Here is a 15,879-nt window from a genome sequence, read left to right on the forward strand (position 1 = left end):
TTTGCGGCAGTTCACAAGACTGCACGCTTTTGAGCTGACATTTACTTGCAACACTTTGCACATACAGACAGTGCGAGACATGGGCGAAGGTATACGTTTGTTCTAAAAATAACAGCTTGCATTCGTACGACAACGCCAAAAACGACGCATATACCCAAGGTTGTCATTCAATTTTGACGACTTGGGATGGATGCCCTGTTACGAGAGTTACTGATCTATTATGGATAAAACAAATGTGATGCTTTGAGAGAAACAATGCTACAAACGTATTACTGTCATGAAATAAAAAAAAACACTCAGCCACTTTGACATTTGTCGAGTTCCAATAGCTATGAAATCCGCTTTTTCCGGGCTCATTTTGAGCACACCGGCCTGCCACCAATCCTGATGGCGCCAACAGCCGTCAATCCGCCGTTCATGCAGATCGCGACGGCGTCTGTGACGTGAGCGTCGCTCGCCACCGGAGCGAGCGGTTAGCGAGCCGTGAGCGCCGGTTGCGGCAGTGTCGGCCCATCCAGCGCCTCCCAGCCATCCCTGCAGAGCATGGTATCGGCACCCGGATCGATGGAGCAATGCAGTGGCTGCCAGGTCCTCAGCGGCACGTCCAGTGGCTCCCAGGTCATCAGCGACAGGTCCAGTGGCTCTCAGGCCATCAGCGGCAGGTCCAGTGTCTCCCAAGCCATCAGCGGCAGGTCCAGTGGCTCCCAGGCCATCAGCGGCAGGTCCAGTGGTTCCCAGGCCATCAGCGGCATGCTCATTGTCTCTCAGGCCATCAGCAGCGGGTCTGGGCAGACCCCGGGCCCGGTCTGCGCGGCTCGCGCAGCCTGTTCTGCGCCACTGCCGTTGACGACGGACTGACGCTATTCGCGTCGGGTGTCAGCTGCCTCGGTGGGAAAGCAAAGGCTCAGGCAGGGATTGGGGATCTTGACTACAAGTCCCTGCTCGTGGATGCGCCATCACGCACCACTTAAGTGGCGATCCGGCGATCATTGCCAGTTCCACTGAATCAGCTTTATCATGCGATTTGTTATAACAAGAACACTGCGACGTAGGGTCGGGGAAAAAGTAGAGACTTACAGTCAAAGTGCCTATCCAGGGAAGAGTGCGATGCAAAAGAAGAGCGGGTGATTGCCGAAAAGAAGAGGACGCGCCGACGCCGCCGACTGCCCACAGTACGAGATGAGTTGGACCAGCCGCTGAGCGCCGCCTTCGAGCCGCCCGAGACTGAGTCGTCACTTTACAAACGCTAAGTGATGGTTCAACTTGTCCGCTAAGATTTACGCAAACCGCGCGTTGTTCTGTTCAGGACGCTTGAAAGACAAACCTGTCGCTTTTCATTTTTTTGGGCAAAAGCCACGTCCGTGTTTGCAGGTCACCTGGTCACACCGTTGGTGGATCACGTCTAGCAGCAACATTAAAGGAAGCGTCTTACCATTTTTTTGCACTTTTCACTTGATGTTCTGTGAGACGAGTGCGATGCAGTCAGCAATACCAGTCTTTGCGAAATTCTTCAGAATAGCTGAACATTTTGATTTTATGCAGCCGACGCTGTGGTAGAAACTTTATTTGACTATCTGCGCCCCCCTATGAACTAATACATTTTAGTTATCTTGTTTTTCCACCCTAAATCGCATGCAATGTTAAAACACGCCTATGTGTTAAAAGGTTTGTGTAACAAATGTTACAAAGCTTGAGACACTGCTCACACAAACATACATATGCGAACATGAAGATACATCCCGCGGATTCAATAAACGTTATCCCATGACTTTGATTACTCCCAAATTGCGTTTACCACAGTGGCTCTTTTCGAGATGTACTTCGCTTCTGAAAAGGGGAGCATCACATGATCCACGTGACGCACTGGTTCAAACTTCAACCAATGCCCTGCGTGGTGGCAAGCCTCTTCCCGCTAGGCCAATCACAAACGTTCTTTCATATGCACCAGCAGAGGTGCGCGCAGCGTATGTCAACATGACTGCGGTCGCGATTGCAGGGAAGAAGCATGTTGCTGTTAAAAACCGTGAACAGCGTAAATTGGGCTAAAAAATTAGTTAAATCGATTTCCTCTTGATGTTTTTTTTACGATTGCCGCGGAGCTTGCGGTGCTGCGGTGGTTTCCTCCAGTGCTATTGTGAGACGTAACTGCCACGAGGTTTTAATGATGTGCTTTTGAAATATGCCCCAAAGGTTGGTTCAAGAAAACTCCCTCCCCTTAAGCGAAGCCAATTTTCAGCCCCTGTCACGCGCTGAAACTGCCTTGAGCTGTGGCTGGACTGGCGGGCAGGGTCATGAGAAGACTATCAACTTTAACAACTTTTGGGATTGGATTTCACGCGTTGCGCCTCACATTGCGGAGAACGGACTGGATATTTATTTGTCCCCCTTTGAAAATGACGCATGCTCTTCTGGAGGCGCTGCCACTGAGCGTCTCCGCAAGATGGTATGCGAAGCTTCTACGTGACCAGGAATAATATTGCTATGAGCTTTGGAAGGAGAGAACACATCAATGAAAGCGGGCCTCAGGTTACATGAGTGACGTGTTTAAACATGATGGGGCCAAAACAAAACACGTTAGAAGTCCGGCCGATAGCTCAGTTGGTTAACGCGTCTGCCTTCAAATCCACCTACACGCTGTTGGGGGAGGGGTCAAGTCCTGTAAACGCTCGCTACTTGTCCTTGGAAGGTATGGTGTGCAGCCGGTGGCAGCAGCCGCGCTGGTCAGGTGAGGCCAGATGGCAGGAGGGGCCGTGCCCTGCGTTACCAGTGTACCGGCGAAAAGTCGACTCGCAGAGTACCGATCGCTATTTTATCGACTGCTTCATGGCGACTTTCATATTGGCGACGTGTAAAATAATTGACGTGCCAAAAAAGTCGAATCTGCGTGGTGAACTGCAACATGGCAACATACTGAAGTGGCGAACTGCTAAAAGGCGAGTTACGAAATTGCGACATACCAAAAAGTCAACATGCGAAATGGCGCACTACAAACTTGCGGCACGTCATGAGGCCGATATGCCAAATTGACAAACGGCTACGTTACGTTCCATGAGCTGACATGACTACTAGCGGCGCCGCGGCCGACCCTGGTGGCAGGATATTGAACTAGTGTGTTTACCGCAGTGTTGTCTCAGGAGTAAAATTTTGCGTGGATGTCACGGGTGTCACCTGCGCGCAGGACGTCCGTGATATGACATGCGCGTATTCTGTCCTTGTCAGTGACGGGACAATTGTGCGCAGGTCGACGCTTGTCTACAAGTTTTAACATTCATGCATAAGTGTAGAAATGTATACGCGTGAATGGTTTTACGCATAAGCATAAAAAAGTTCAGGTGTAAATGTGTTTGCGCATAAACGTATGTATTGATATGAGCTGCTTCACTACAAGGATAACGGGGCCCTGGTATCAGCAGCTGATTCAGCAGAACCAGAGAATGCAAAAATTAAAATATGTACGGCATAGTCACTGCACTTTGCTGCCCCCCCCCCCCCCCCTTTGCACGCCGTGTTAGAATCTGGTCACGGCGCCGCGCCTGTCTGCGCAGAAAATTGAAGGTCTTATTTCATCAATACGGCGCTCAGAATATAGCAAGTGTAACTCAGCACAACCGTAGAATCAACAGACATAGCAAAAATCCAAGTTCTGAACGAAAACCAGTAAAAATAACGAGGTTTCTTTATTGCACACAAATCTGAAGGCCAACCATAACAGAAGGCGGCGGTGCCGCCGACACCACGACGACCCGCCTACACGCGAGGGCGACACCACGGCTTCGGTGGCTGTCCAGCCCGGTCGCACCATCTTCCATGCGGCTGGGTCACTGGCCGCGTCTCCGTAGAGGCAGCGCTTCCTCGCAGCGTTCTAGAAAGTCTGCCTGCGATGTGCAGCCGCCACGGCACACTCATGCATTGGACGCGCCCTGCTTTGACCCACAGAGCAGGTGATTCAGGACCCTTGCTCGCCTCAGAAGGATCTGCTTTGGGGCCTGTTTGAAGTTTGTTGCACTGAAGTACGTTGAGGTCACGAAATGAGTTAGGTTTTATTCATTTTGTTGTTCAAAGACACCTAGGCGACCCACACGTGAATTAATTTCATGACAGTGGTGGCCAAGAATATGGAGATAGGGCGTAAGGGCTCCAGTTCTGCGCTTACGCCACATGGTCGCTACCAGCTCATACCCATGTTCTCTCTACTTTTCTTTCATCACATCATCCTGCATCACATACTCCTTGTCCTTTCTCATCCTCCTCACCCTTACAGTGCACTCAGAAGGCACTACTTCACTGGTATCTCCCACTGCACTAACACAACGCACACGCCATCCTCGCTGGTGTGTCTCACTATTCTTTGGGACAGTGTCCACACTTTTGCCCACAAAGTAGTGAAGGTCTTTAAACAGAACTGGCACACTGACAGTACACCTTGCTTTTTGCCGAACAGGAAAACGAAGAGCCTTGAAGATCTTGGTGTTTAAAGGCTGGGCAACAAGAGCAAGAGATGATTTGATAACTGTATTCCGAGGTGTCCCATAGAACTTCTGGGTGCTGATGCTCTTCATCTGAAAAGGATGGAAAATGGGTCAGGAAAAAACAAGCATTAAGTGAACATCACTCAGTCACTCTGTACCACATGAGCTGTGAGATGAAAATGGTAGTCATGTTTATGGTCATGCAGGAAAGCAACTGAAATGCAGTGGAACATGCAATTGACTTGGCATTATGCTCTGTCCATTATAACATCATTGAAAAGAATGAAATTAATAAAATTGAAGGAATTAAAAAATGAAGTGTTTGTGATCGATAAAATCCAACAGAGTGAAAACTGGAAATGTCACGACACACGGTGATACTTTTGCCATGATACACACGACACCTGCTTTTAATTTTGTCTTTAAAAAACTGGGAAGTTCCCATGGATAATCAAATACCAACATAGGTTTGTGTACTGGCCAGAAGAAATGTAGCATTCGGTTGGGTTGGGAAATGTAAGCCTGACACAAGGCTCGGAAACATGATCATTACAAGGACATTCAGTGGGCAATACTCCCTCGAAAGAGACCAAATTCATCCTACTGCAATGTAGCATGCAGCCAAATGTCAACATACATTGTACAGCGGTACCAAAGGTGCTCAAATGAGTAAGGCCTTGTCAAACAGCTGAATGAGGTCAACAATGCAGTCAGCAAAAGGCATCCGCTGAATGGCATGGAGGTAAGATCGATGTGCAGACTGTTTGGCGCATGGGTGCGCCATCATAGCCCAGACCACGCTGGGCTGAAGTTCCTGATGTTTTGTTTGCATATGATCACCATCAGAGCATTATGATTTCTTCAGTATTTCTATCAGACTTACTTACTTCCCTCATGGCGAGGTCAGAATTCTGAGGGCTTTTGTAGGTGTTGATACCATGGGAAACTTGTGCTAGAAACCTTAGGCTGCATAGTATTGATACTTTTGTCAAACCTGTTAAAAACACTTCCATGCAGTATGCCAAGTTCTAATTCATGAACATTCATTGCTTGATGGAGGCCATTAACAATGAACAGGCAACAGCTGAATCCCAGTCATTGCTCCAGCATATAAGTGCGCTGCTTCTGAAGCCAGAAATCAGGTTCAAAAGGATTCAGATGTGTAGACCCTAGAACAATATACAAGATCAATTTAGTTTTAGACGTGGGCATGACCAGAAAGTGCTGGAATATAGATTGTTGCCATGTGTGTTGGCATTATGATCAGGTGATATATGTTGCGAATCAGACATTGCTAGCCTTTATGGTGTAAGCAAATGAACCACTCTCAATGTATGCACATGTTTGTTAATGCAGGCATACAGATATGCTTTTAGGTGTGAGATCCAATTGATGCTAAAAAGAAAATCTCAATTTTGTTTTGTTCGCAAAGTCCTTGGTTCATCAAACTAACTGATCTAACCTCATGCAATTCCACGGTAAGTATACCATGCTTTCACTCGTGAAAAAATGACGAGGAGGATTGGATGATGCATCAGGGTATTGAAGCAGCATTCATGTGTGAAACAATACGCACCTTTCACCCATCTTCGCCAGACACGTCCTTCCTTGCTGCTGAAAATCCATGTCCACATCTCCCACGCGCGAAGCCGGAGCGGCAGCAACGTTATACAACACGCACAAAGCACCCGCCGTTTCAGCGTCAATTATTAGCAACGTCTGTCGCAGGCGCGCCATACTCGTATTAAATGCTGGGAATATATAAACGTCTTGATAACTGTTTTCTTTCCTTATGCGCCCCAATGTCCGCAGGTACACAGCGTTTGAACCGTAACGTAAATGCCGTTGAAGCGCTTAACACACGCCCGGGTAGTTGGTTGGATACCATTCTCTCGGGTGAGGAAGGGTCAATTTGACCACCCGAGACCTTGTGGAACTAAAAAAGCTAGCCACACCAAATTTACAGGGTGTGTTGACCTGTACATGAGCTCGCTTAGGTCAAAGTTTGAGGTTCTTAAGTTGTGTCCTTTGGGTCAAATAAGTTGAAAAGTCAAATTCCAGGCTGATCTCCAAGTACCCCAGAACCTAGATACCTATTCTAAGCAAAATGGCACATGCTAATTTAAGGTCGGTGATGCTATTTGACCTTTCAAAGGTCTTGGCGACCAAAACCATACAAGACTGCTTTGAGTTTTGCATTTGAATAAGCGACAAAGATTACGCTAGGCAGTATGTTCCTGAAAACAAAATGTTGACTGGAGTAGCCTAATATGATCTTTAATAGATCCAGGGAAGATGTATAATGCGGTCCCTGGTACCAATACATTCGAAATGAGCACCAGAAACTACCACTTACAGAAAGCTTTGGAGTAATAAAGCAGCTTGGTTTTGACCTCGGTCTGACCTTCATATCTGACCCAAGGTCAATAATTTTGTTTATTCAACTGCTGTGTTGCCGAAGAAAGCAGCTCAGAGATGTATGGCTTCGTCTAACACTTCGTTGCTGCGTCAGGTTGAACGATTCCCTAGAAATTTACCTCTCCAGATCCATGGCCTGACTTTGGTCTGCCGTGGGTTAGCGACGTTACAAGATACATCCAAAGTTTTGCTGCTAAACAATCCCATATTTAATTTCCTAGAGCTGCACAAAATTTGGCGCGACTTTACCGCGCCGATCGGAAACCATTCCGCAAAAACCTTCAGGGAGTCAAACTGACCCCCACTCGAGCGCGTGTTAAGAGTCATGTTTCAGCAAATTGCGACAAGGGAAACTGGCGACATGACAAAATGGCTTACAGCCAAATGGCAACATGAAAAAAACTCCAAGGCTGAACGGAATAACTAATTCCTATTCAATCTTTTTGACACCTACGTGTAGTGTATGACGCTGGTTGCCGACCAACTGCTCCAGTTCCCTTCCTTCCGCGGGAAGAGAGGACAGAGAGAGAGAGAGAGAGAGAGAGAGAGAGAGAGAGAGAGAGAGAGGAGAGAGAGAGAGAGAGAGAGAGAGAGAGAGAGAGAGAGAGAGAGAGAGGAGAGAGAGAGAGAGAGAGAGAGAGAGAGAGAGAGAGAGAGAGAGAGAGAGAGAGAGAGAGAGAGAGAGAGAGACGAGAGAGAGAGAGAGAGAGAGAGAGAGAGAAGAGAGAGAGAGAGAGAGAGAGAGAGAGAGAGAGAGAGAGAGAGAGAGAGGAGAGAGAGAGAGAGAGAGAGAGAGAGAGAGAGAGAGAGAGAGAGAGAGAGAGAGAGAGAGAGAGAGAGAGAGAGAGAGAGAGAGGAGAGAGAGAGAGAGAGAGAGAGAGAGAGAGAGACCGATGTAATGTTCGCATCTTGACCTTGTATACTCGCAAGCACACATCATTAACAATTAACAGAATATTTGTACGACATCGGTGTCTGCGGCGCGTGGGTAAAATGTCGACTTGCAGTTTGCCGAATGATTTTTGTCTGCTCCATATGGGTGATAAAAAGTCCACGAGCCGAAAAGTGGAATCGGCTTAATAGCGAAATATAAAACAGCAGAATGAAAGAATGGTGACAACCCAAGTTTGTGAAAGGCTTGATGACGTACCGCGGAAAAGTAGCGACATACCTCAAAGCCAACGAGTCAAAATAGTGAACTACAAAACGGTGACACGTAAAAACGATAACATGCCATTTCGGCGAACGGCTACAAGGTGAACTGCTTATAGAGAATGGCCAACTTTTGAAGATGTTGAGGAAAACTTCAGATGTGATCGTCCGTGTCTCCAATCACTAGCATCAACACCAAGTTCAAATGTAACCCTTCTGTATTATGCCATTTCGCCTTTCACCAATATGACGTCGGTGTTTCGCTAGTTCGCTGTTTTGGAATTCACCATTCATTCCTTTATCAATTTGGCATGTCAACTTTTTATATGTCTCCATTTTACAGTTCGTCATTTGGCTTTTTGCCATTCTGTCAAGTCAGCTTACGTTTTGCCTTTTTGCGGTTTGCCATTTAGCCGTTTCACTTCATTACCCGTCAACTTTTTAACACGTCGTCATTCAACAGTCGCTATTCAGCAGTCGACAAAAAGGAACTCGCCAAACGGGATTTTTGACTCTTTGTCCTAGAACCGCGCCGTGAATTTTCCGACTTTCGTGGCATGCCCAGCGGTCTTAGTAGCTCAATCGGTGACGTGTAGGATCTATGAACGAAAGGTTATGTGTTTGAAGCCGTTCAAGAGTTGTTCTATCAGTTCCCTAGAGAATATGCTTAATTCTTTTGCTATCTGGCAATGCATGCTGCTTGTGTAATGTAAGGCATAACTCCTGGAGGGTTTCCTAGAAAAAGTCTGGGTACAACGCTCAATCAAATTCTAAATATTTACTTTTGTGGCTGCTGCACCATACCACCTTCAGTTACCAGTTGTCAAATATTTAGTACAAGCTAGAAAACCAGCCTATACCACACATCTAGTGTGTTGTTAGTTAAATTGTGCACTTTGTTTTGCTGCAGTTCGTTCCACCCGGTATTTACTATCCCACTGCCTTGCGGCACGTTAAACTTGAGCTACCAGCTTCTGCTCGGCACCTCAAATTCCACGACCGGTGGTAGCGATGCTCACACAGCAGCACTGCTTGGCGTGAGATCGGATCCCATAAATCCACCCATTCATAAGGGTTCACAATGGGCCTTTAAAAAAAGTTGCATGATTCATGGATGGCACGGGTTTAAAAATCGTGCCCGACTGCTGTGGGACATTTATGAGCCTTAACCCGCGCCTGGCCAGGGGAATTTAACTACCTCCCCTACGGTTGTTCGAGAAGAGCTCAAGTTCGAACGCACGCAGCTACACGAAATATTTATTACCTTAGGTATAAGGCGTTCAGGAATCACCTTAAAATGCAAAAACTGTGGGCTCCAAATGTAATAGGAGGCATGTAATTGATGGGGGCTTGCACCTGATTAAATTTAATGCCTCCAAACCCACCAATCAAATATAAAATTAAGATCTCATAAATATCATGGAAAACCGGTGTTCTGGTCTTCTAGTCCCACGTGCAGCCTCCAGAAATCCATGACCCACCATATCAGCGAGGAGCCCTCAGCGAACATTAGTCAAAAGTGATGGAAACAGGGCACAGTCGGGTTTCGCAAGGAGAGAGAAGGGGGAGGAATGGAGCTCAGTGGGAGTGCCAAGCTTTTAGTGAATTGATCGCGGTTAACTACTAGATATCTGAGGGGGTGGGGAGGGGCTGCCCTCTTGAATTACACGCTGTGACAATATTCGTAACATCGTCAATAATGAAATAAGCTATCAATGTAGCGATTGGGGAGCACGCACTGCCTTATCATGTTCTCATTGTATTATGTGTCATTGCATGCATGGGAATTTGAAAAAGTGGAGAAGGGCATTGACCTAGCTGCTTTGATCTGGTGGTAGCTCTTGCCCCCCCCCCCCCCCCACTCCCCCCTTCGCTTGGCATGTTGTTATTTTATACCATAATGGGAGCAGTGCAGCTACACATACTTGGACAAGGTACTTCAGCACATGAGGGCAAATCTAAATGAATGCAGCCATTAGTCGCATTTTCGTCACAACTTAGTCAGCACATGGGTGAGAGAGGCTATCTGGTGCGCCAGGGGTTAGGAGGAGGGGGAGTAACAGGTAACTTTGTCATAGGAACTTTTGAAACTGTTGCTGTTGCCAAGGAGTGTAGGGGTGAGCGGGCTGAATGGAGGGGGTCTGTCGCTAAATAAATCACGATTTTCACAGAAAGAGGGGCAAGCACACAAGATCCCTGAATATATCAAGGCAATCACAAACAGAGATGAAAATAGCAGATGCATCTAAGTCGCACAGAAGTAGAAGGCATTTATTCTAGTCTAAACATCTAAAAGGAGTAGTTCTGGGGCTTGTTTAGATACCTATACGCTGAAGCATTGTATTGTTCCCTTTCTCTTGCCCCTAGAAATAATACGAATGCCTCAGGTACTCATTCATGATTTCCGACCACTGCTTCTCACCCAAGCATGGACGATGGATAGGGGGAAGGGGGGGGGGAGAGCAGGGAGTACTGCCGCACAAATAAAAGGAGCTTTCGACATCAATTCCCCCCCCCCCCTCCCACTCTCCATACAGCATCTAGACAGAGGTTCCACTGCTACGCCCCGCTCCCCCTCCCCTGAGTCTTAACGTGCTACAAGCAGCAAGATGTTGGCTTGTGGCTAAAGCTGTGATACATCCAGCAATAGCACAGATATTTAAAAATCGTGGCTCTTAGCTGTAAGCTGTAGCATGTTGATAATCTTAGACAATGTTTCCAGTGAATTTTCTTCACGTCTATGCTTCTGTGTCTTACTTGCATGGGAGAGAACCAAAGCACTACATGGGCATCTCGAAGCTTAATGTACGCTGCGGGTCCTTATCAATGACTCGTTATAGCCTGATATTGACTTCATCAACCAGGTGGGAACCGGGGGCGGATCTAGCCCGGAGTTTGGGGGGGGGGGGGGGCAGCGGTTCGTCGCCAGCTGGCTGGTGTAGGATCCGAGGTTCAATGCACTTATCAAACACACACACTAAAACAAAACACTGCTCCCATTATGCGCCGATTATGACCAAGCCGCGTCAACACGCGTTTTGTTTTGATATTCAAATCGCTGCCAACTTTCTTCATGAAGTTTTTTTCCGAAACGGAAATAACTGTTTGATACCGCACCATCAAAGTTAAAACAGACGGCAAGTAGACGAAACTTTTATCAAGTTCTGGGAATGTTTTGGGGTGGGGGTAAAACATACTCTCAGAGTTTTTTTGGGGGGGGCATGGCCCCATGCCCCCCCAGGATCCGCCTATGGTGATAGCAAAACGATACAAGTTAAGCAATGAAGATGCATGCACCCCAAAGCTAGGTTTCTGAGCCATTGCAACCCAATTAGAGCGCATTGTGATGAAAGTACGTCGGACCTGTTAAAAAAACGCAGTGATGAGATGGAATTTTTCATCGGCCCATTTTCTACAATAGCTGCGCATTTACCACTGCGCTTCTCGCCGCACATTTTGTTTATAAAACTCGATGGGGGAAATTTTGAACAGTGACCTGATCTGGCCCGCTCCGGGTGGGAAACAGAAATGGTGGGAATGGACTCCCCACAGTGTTAACGCTTATACCCATATTCTCAATATCTGTCTCAACATGGTAACATAGGCTTTAACTACATCTATCGAAACGACCGTTTTTAGGTTTTCGCGCCTCTGGTAACCTCACCTTTGAACTAAGGGAAAAAATTTTGTGTGCATTCTTTATGATTTGACGCGCGCGTCAAAACAGTGTCTTTTTTGTCCCATTCACCCTCCGTAAGCTGGAGGTCCCTGGGAAGGGGGAGGGGGGGGATAAACTACCGCGCGGCCCGGCGTGGTGGCTGCAGACCGCCGGCCAGGCATAGGTTGAAGATTTGCTATTGCACTGTGAAAACGAAAGGACGCAATGATCGCGAAATTTTGAATACCATTTGTTAAGGCGCGTAGCAAAGATTTTCCTCAATGGTACTAAATGTCTAATGTCTTCAGAAATCCGGCGAAATTAGACCGAATTACCGCGGAATCGATCAGTATCTGGTGTCAACCTTTTGTGTGCTCAGGGGGTCATGTTGCCCTTGGCAGCATTCATTTTTATGTCCCATAATATAATCATTTACTTTTCTTGTCAGCAATTTCAAGTGCCATTATCGCTTACGTCGTTGGCATAGGATCGGTCAAATTAATGGATGGACCAATTAATCAAATTCAAATCGGTCAAATCGGTTAAATCGGTCAAATTAATGGATGGAATTAATGGATGGATTAATGGACCTTATACTAATAACTTTTCTGCGTTAAACTCTAAACGCATGACTTATTTCAAATGGTTTTTAACAAGTTAGAGTTAAAATTTAAAAGTTTACAGAATCGAAAAACACAGATTTAAACTTCAAAAGTTTTCGGAATCGAAAGACACAAGGCGTATTAGGAATGTGTTGCATTGGTAACGTTCTAGAGAAACCGGCCCAGTCACTCAGTGGCAATGTTCTGAAGCTGGTTCATACCCAAACACCCGCTTTACTACATTCTGGGTAGCGATGCTGTGACGTCATCATGGGACTAAGTCATATGGCACCAACGTTATGGCGACGTAAAAAAGCTGTTCTTTGTGGGCTGGTTTAAACATAAATGTTTCCATAAGCCTAATTTTTTTTCGACCTAGCGCATTTAAAAAAACATTTTCAGCTGGGGAATGTCATTGGTTTGCCCGTGAGCCACAAAATTATTGTTGAAATACGCTTCCAGCCTGCCCATGATAGACAGAGGGGGACCCGTTCACCAGTGTTTCCTCCCGAAGAACTCCAGCCTGAAGTGCTAAGAAACAGTCCGTGTGCAAGAGCACAGCATGCAACAACAACACTAAAGGATGAAAATGAGATACGGCGGGCCAGACGGGCTCGCAGCATCCTGGAACGCGCGGCGAAAAGTTGGAATGCACATCCTGTGGCCTTAGGGGGAACGTTGTGGGGATGGATGCAGGGTTGGCTTGCCCGTATGGGGGTAGTGAGGGGTGAACCCCGGGATGTTTAAATACAGCGAGCGCCATTTCAGTTCAAGAGCAGAATTTTCCTGTAAAATGCGCCGATTTCTGGTAAGTTTTCCAATTTCTGCCACTCTATGAGTTAGACCCATATCTCAGCTCCGAAATTTATCTAACTTATTTAATACTATAAAACTGCAAGAAAGATAAAAGCACAGGAAGAGCGAATTTCTGTGCACCTGAATTCACGCTTAGGAAAATCATAACACAGCAACAGCGCAATTCTTGGCACCTGCCCTCCTCACATTTCTCTTTGTTCACATTTCACTCTGTATAGATGCTACACTACGAAGACATGTGCGCTATTATTGCCCATTTATAAATTAATTGTAAACATTACATATGACACTCATTAAGTTAAATATAAATATCCTTTTTATAAAAACGCATTATATCGATATTCAGGTGCGATGGCCTCGGCGAACATGGTGCGGGAGCTGAAAATAGAAAACGTGGTTTAGAAGGATTTACTTTTGGAATCAGATCCCAGTAATGATTTGTTTATAAAAGATTTGAAATGCAAAATTACAATATCTATTCACATCATATTAAAAGTCAGACGTAGAGCAAGGTTTCGTCCAGTTCAATGACGAAATCTCCGTTTTTAAGCACGTGACTAGTATCTACCAACCACTTCGTAATATCAACCAAAAACCATATTGCGGGCTATCACACTTAAGTCCCATGGTGACGTCACGTTTGCGAAGCCTCCTCTAGTAGCCTTGGTTCGCACCAAAGTGCATGCACATGTCTACACACCTTGGAACGTGTCTGCAATATTCACCGAGTCTTCACATGATTAGATATGTTACGATTTGTCTTATTTTTGGACTTTGACCGCAGTCTGACCTCGGCCAACGCAGTGACCTGCTTGGAACTTGACAAATTTCCCCCGGGCACAACACGTACACATGAAAAGGCACCTAATTTCGCTCCTTCGTTTTGTGCCAAGCCCCGTAAACAATAAGGGGATGAACTTCTGTGACCTCTCATGCACGGCTTAGACCTTGTCTTCATTTTTAAGGGATATCTCAGTATGAAACAACAATTTACGGAAGTTGTTCCTTGAATGGTCACTCCAGTATGGCTAAATAAGATGTAACGTGACGACGCTTCCATGCAAGGCACTTATATACATGTTTCAAGGCTCGCAATACGCAAGGAAAGATCGGGAAAGAAATGTAAGCAAAACTGCAGGACCGTATCCATTTGCGTTCCCAGGATCCTGCAAAAACAACACGATCAAGGTGTTTAACATACGTGATGGGCATTGACGAAAGCGTATGAAAATAGCAGCCGTGCCTAGGGAATAAAGGATTTTGAATTGTACTACGTATTCCACGATTCAATATTATTATTTACCTATCCCTTCAAAATGTCCTAATATTCATGGATTGCAGGCATATCGTGCTTCAAATCGCCTCCTAATCCGGCCTTAAGGTCGAAGCACTGAAGACAAAAACACTGATGTGCTCGGCCAATGTACGGAAAAATCTCCGAGCCGTCTTTTGGAGCCCCCGCGGTTTCATTTTAGTATTTGTAGCAGTGTAATCCTACAGATGTCAGTGAACTTTGTTACGGTTTGGGACAATGCGTCCCCAAGTGAAAAATGCGTGCGAACAGTATGTTTTTCCTGCAAGAAGATTTCTATGACGTGGGATGGGGAGGGGCAACGATAGAGGGATGCCCCCCCCCCCCGTGACTCTGCCTCTGTCACTGGTGACCGATGGTGAGCCCAAATTAGGCCGTCTCATTTTGCCCTTTTTCCAACTATAATGAAGTATGTACCTGCCATGCTGAACAAGATCGGCCAAATGACGGCCGGAGACCAGTGTCCAACTGGATATCCCACGCACAGGTTCTTGGTGCCGTCACACAGCAGAGGAAGATCGCAGATAACAACGCTGATGGATGCCTTACTTCCCCGGCCATGAACAGAAACAGCGGCGCGTCACCATCTCGTTCCCCCATTGGGCTGGCTCTTGACGAGAAGGCGCAGTTATCTGCGGCGACAATTTGCTGAATCACATCGTGGCCTGCGACGAAATCTGGACTCGCTCGTGGGAGTCAGAAAATGTCGGAGCAGGACGTGTAAAGTGGCCCGATTAACCTCGCCCCATGGGCTTGAGAAGCCAATGAGGCCTTGCCGCCTTTGACCGATTTGCCCGAAGTGCCGATGGATCCTCTGAGACAGTTAGAATCCAAACGTAATTGATGTCCCGGTTATCTTCCTGCGACGTCGTCATGCTCGGAGCAGCTTCACGGGCTGTGATATGTGGCTGACGAATCTGGCCATGGCCGCTCTGCGCTTGACACTGCAATTTTTGTTGGAGGCGGGGAGGCAATGGTAAATGCTGCGGTATATGTTGCGATGTGGGAACAGTGGTTAAGGTTGTAATCCGTGTAACAACGCAATTTCGCAATGCTTTTATGAATTAAAACGTGCAATAAAATATAACGTACTTCCACGCGATGATCACCACCAGGCCCACTCGGATGGGCCAAAACCCCGCAGCGCACCGTCAGGACACTACATATTTTAACTCCAAAAGGACGCTCGTAATAACGGTCCAACACTATTGTCACAGTTGTCAAGCAAATGCCTGTCTTGTAACGTTTACATGTCTCACGACGGTGGTGCATTTGAACACCAAATTACCATAACACATGTGCGGCGTCCGGTCCTCTGCGCGCTTCATTTTCCATCGCATTTTATTACCGAAACATATAAGCAAAACAACACAAATTTGGTTGCCCCACAGCTGCACCGACCTAAGCTCTCAGAAAGGTTTCAGGCTATTCCAATAAGCGGTGACCTCTGAA

General features: G+C 46.5%; 1 pseudogene; it reads right to left on the bottom strand.

Annotated features, from left to right (window-relative positions):
- Positions 1 to 644: 644 nt before the first annotated feature.
- LOC119098177 (transmembrane 9 superfamily member 2-like) overlaps positions 645 to 15,879 on the bottom strand; it is a 67,164-nt pseudogene continuing 51,929 nt past the window's right edge.

The sequence above is a fragment of the Pollicipes pollicipes genome, unplaced genomic scaffold (assembly GCF_011947565.3).
Source record: "Pollicipes pollicipes isolate AB1234 unplaced genomic scaffold, Ppol_2.1 Scaffold_4740;HRSCAF=5597_pilon_pilon_pilon, whole genome shotgun sequence".
In the NCBI taxonomy this organism is placed as follows: Eukaryota; Metazoa; Arthropoda; class Thecostraca; order Pollicipedomorpha; family Pollicipedidae; genus Pollicipes; species Pollicipes pollicipes.